Raw genomic sequence first — 5,502 nt, forward strand, 5'->3', positions numbered from 1 at the left:
ACAACCCACACACACACACACAACACACACCACACACACACACACACATAGCACACACACACCACACAGATACACAACACACACAACACAGAAAACACACCACACACACAGAACCCCACACACCACACACAGAAACACACACACACACACAGAAACACAACACACACACAGAAACACCACACACCCCCACAGAAAACCACACACACACACACGAACACACACACACCACACAGAACAAACACACACACACACAGGGAAACACACACACACACACAGAACACCACACACACCACACAGAACACAACACACACCACACAAGAAAACACACCCACACACACACACACACACACACAGAACAACACACACACACACACACAGAACACACAAACACACACACACACACACACACACAACCACACACACATACGTTCACACGCACACACATAAACACACACACACCCAGACACACACACACAACACACAACACAACCACACACACACACACACACACACACAACAGAACACCAGTAAACACATTACAACAATACACACACACACACACACCACACACACACACACAACACACACACACACACACACACACACACACACACACACCACACACACACACACACACACACAAAACACAAGTACACACGTACGTAAGAGCCGGAATGGACATACTTATATGTATGTGTGTGTAATAAATAGAATAACATTGGCATACACATTTCAGTAACATCACATATATAAAGCTGGGTTACACACACACACAACACCACACACAACCTACACACACACACACACACAATACACACCACACACACACACACACACCACACACACATATATATCAATATATAATATATATATAATATATTAATATATAAGATATATATATATGTATATATATACTAAGATATAATAATATAATATATATATAGATATATATATATATATATAATATATAGATATATATATATATATATATAATATATATATATATATATGAAGAGGGCCAAACCAAAGACAAGACTGAGCGACAAGATCAAAGATATTTGCGGGCTGTCGATGGTACAAGTGGAAGAAAAGCGTAAGATCGAGTTAGGGTGAAGGATGGTGGGAGGGGTCCACGGTGCCAAAACATGAAGCATAATATATGATTGATATACTTATAATATATATATATATGATAATACGAGTGAGTATTATATATATGATTATTATATATATAGATATATATATATAATAGATTATATAATCAAGATTATCTATAATATATATATAATATTAAAGAATGATATTAAATATATTATATATATAATAGATATATATATCTATAATATAATAATATATACTATATATATATTATTAGATATATTAATATCAGATTATATATATATATATATATATATTATCCACCTTTGATATATATAAGTTATATATATTAATATTACGCCCGATAATATAATTAGATAATTAATATATATAAATATATATATTATATAGATATTTTATACATAATATACATAGAAATATATATAATCACACATATAATATTATACCTGATATATATTATATATTATATAATAATATATATATATAGATATATTAAATATATCATATATATATAATAATGTATCTCACCTATCATGATGTATAGCATCATACTATATATTATATAACTAATAATTATATATTATATATATTATCCTACTCTACCCTCAATAACTATACTTCGATATAGAGAGTTAATGCATTGATATATTACCTTTAATAATAATATATAATACTAAATTATAGAAGAATAAATATATTAAATAATATAAGATATATATATAAATATATAATATATAATCTATAATTAATATGTATATATATATTAATATATATATATATAGATAATATTATTTACAATCTATATACTCTATTATAAAACATTTATATAAATATTATATATATCTTTATATATAATATATCTATATAATAATATAATTATGTTATTCTATATTAGATCTTTATCTCACTATTTTGTATGACTTTGTGTTACGTCCCTATATATTACTCTTCTACTTTATCCGAATCACTCCCCTATAATATATCCATCATCCCCCCGCACGGATTGCTGGACGAACGCGCATCGATGAGTATTCGCATTACCTTCCCAGCCCGTCCCTCCCACCGCCTCTAGATATATATATATTACACTATATATCTACCTCATTTATACTCCCATATCTATATCATATACGCTATATTTGTCCCGTATACCTGAACCCTACTCTGTGCTTTGAGTTTTGACTATTCTTATGTCACTGTCATGTTATACTCTCTTCACTACACCATTCTCTAGTACTACATCATAGATAATGATACGTCATACCCATTCTTCTCACTGTATCCTATCACCAGTCGGTTCTACCCCCTCCTTTCTTGACGTGTTGACCCACGCTGTCTTCTCATATTATCCGCTACTTCTACATCTCTCATTACCTGCACTAGATCTTACCTACTAGATCTATCCAATATCACACACTACAGCACTTTGTATGTATCCCCATTCTCGTAAAACTCCACCGTTGATCCGCTACTAAATATGCACCTGTCACCAGCCGTCTTATTTGATTAGACACCACTGTCACTCTTATTGTCAGACCGAGCACTAATATATTGTATCTGTAGTACTCCAGTATTGCCTATTGTATCCATATAGAGAGGAGATTCAATGAACATCCACTATGATATGATTATAATATAGATATTACTAATGACCCGCTCATGACCCTATATATGATATAATATAGAATATATATATAGAAATTAGCTATATAGATAATAATAGTTAGTAATAGATACTATATCCTATATTTATATTTAATGATTTAGATAGATAGAAGATATATATATATATATATATTCTGAGTCTATGAATATATATTATGATATATATAGTATTAGATATAGATAATATTAATATTATAGTTTAGATGATAATAGAGAAAGAGAATTATAGAGATATAATATATCAATGAGTAAGGATATAGTATATATAGATCCTATATATTATAGCAGTAGAGATATAATATAGAGAAATATATAGTTATATAATAGATAGATAATATATAATAGAAGAGTATATAATATATATAATATATATATAATATAGTATTATTAGGCCATCGATTTAATATCTAATATATAGAGAGATAATAATAGACTATGATATTTCATATATATAGATGATATTTTTGTTATGTATATATAGTATATATATATAATCTATATATATATTGGATATATCTATATAAGTAGTCTGATCTATTGTTATATATGTTTCTTACGTTGTATGCCTGATATATGATATCCATATGTATAGAGATAATATATGTATTATATATATATTATAGATGTCTATAATATACTATATATATGTATATAGATATATATAATATGTAATATATATATAAATATGTATATATATATATATGTATATCTATAATTATATATATAGTATATATATATTATAATATATATATAGATATTATATATATAATATATATATTATATATATATTATATATATATATATATATATATATATCTAATATATATATATATCACCGCCACTGCTGGACGAAAGTTATAACAAGCCATAAAAGAAGTACAGAATAACAAGAGCCCGGAAAGATGAAATAACAGCAGAAATAATTAATTGCGGGCGAAAGTGTTGAATATTCTTATACCAAACTTGTAAAAAAATATGGAATGAAAGAAAATGGCCCCAGAGACGGGGTAAAATTCAGTCTTTACTCCATACCTAAAAAAGGTGACGCACTCCAAGGCAACAATAAATAGATAAGACAATGCCTAATACGTATCAGCAGCAAAATTTTGTTGAAAATTATGCTGAAAGAATGAAGTTGAAGTTAAGAGAGGAAATGCAGCGAACAAGAGGGTTTCGCTGGAAAGGTACCAGAAAAACCAGATCTCTAAATTTAAAATTGATCATAGGAGAAAAAACAGAGAACATCAAAAAGACTATACCTGTATTTCATCGATATGTGAAAGCTTTGATACTGTGATCACGATATCCTCTGGAATAACATGTACGATATAAGTTTCCAAAAAACATCATCCAATTAATAAAAGCCTTGTAGACAACAACAAGCAGCTGTAAGAACACTCTAGGCGTTTAACAGCTGGTTCAAGTCAAACAAGGAGTACGGGACAGGTTTGCATCTATCTCGCACCTCTTTAAGATATATTCTGAAACAATTATGAGAGGTGCTCAGGAATTTTGAAGGAACTGGGATGTTGGAGGATAACAAAAAATAAAATCTGAGGTACGCCGATGATATAGTTTTGATTGCCAGCAGTATCACTGAACTACAACAACTACTAGATAAAGTTAGAGAAGCAAGCGAAAAGGCTGGCTTGTTTCTTAATGCCAAGAAAACTAAGATCATGAAGATTCAAAGATAACTGGCAATGAACAATGATGAACATGTTACAATCAATGGAATGATTGTGGAAAATGTGAAAGAGTTCACTTATCTTGGAGCTGTTTTAACTAATACATATGATGATTCATCGGAGATAAAAAGAAGAATTGCCATTGCCAAAAATGCCACAATTGCTCTCAATAACATCTGGAAAGACCAAAGCATTACCTTACGGACAAAGCTGAGGTTATTGAACTCATTAGTTTTCCCAATTGCATCATATGGTTCTGAGTGTTGGGTGCTGAAGTAGATAGACAAGAAAAAGATCAATAGTTTTGAAATGTGGTGTTACAGACGAGTACTGCGTATTAGCCGGACAGAGAAGAAGACGAACGATGAAGTGCTGAGAAAAATAAATTGTAAAGAACGGCTGTTGGACATCTTGAACAGGAGGAAATTAAAGTTTATAGGTCATGTGATTACGACAGGGTTGCATTCTGTCTCCGCACCTCTTTAATATATATTCTGAAACAATTATGAGAGGTGTTCTAGAGAATTTTGAAGGAACTGTGGATGTTGGAGGATACAAAATATCAAATCTGAGGTACGCCGATGATATAGTTTTGATTGCCAGCAGTATCACTGAACTACAACAACTACTAGATAAAGTTAGAGAAGCAAGCGAAAAGGCTGGCTTGTTTCTTAATGCCAAGAAAACTAAGATCATGAAGATTCAAAGATAACTGGCAATGAACAATGATGAACATGTTACAATCAATGGAATGATTGTGGAAAATGTGAAAGAGTTCACTTATCTTGGAGCTGTTTTAACTAATACATATGATGATTCACCGGAGATAAAAAGAAGAATTACCATTGCCAAAAACGCCACAATTGCTCTCAATAACATCTGGAAAGACCGAAGCATTACCTTACAAAGCTGAGGTTATTGAACTCATTAGTTTTCCCAATTGCATCATATGGTTCTGAGTGTTGGGTGTTGAAGTAGATAGACAAGAAAAAGATCAATAGTTTTGAAATGTGGTGTTACAGACGAGTAC

The sequence above is a fragment of the Penaeus monodon genome, chromosome 14, assembly GCF_015228065.2.
Source record: "Penaeus monodon isolate SGIC_2016 chromosome 14, NSTDA_Pmon_1, whole genome shotgun sequence".
Lineage (NCBI taxonomy): Eukaryota > Metazoa > Arthropoda > Malacostraca > Decapoda > Penaeidae > Penaeus > Penaeus monodon.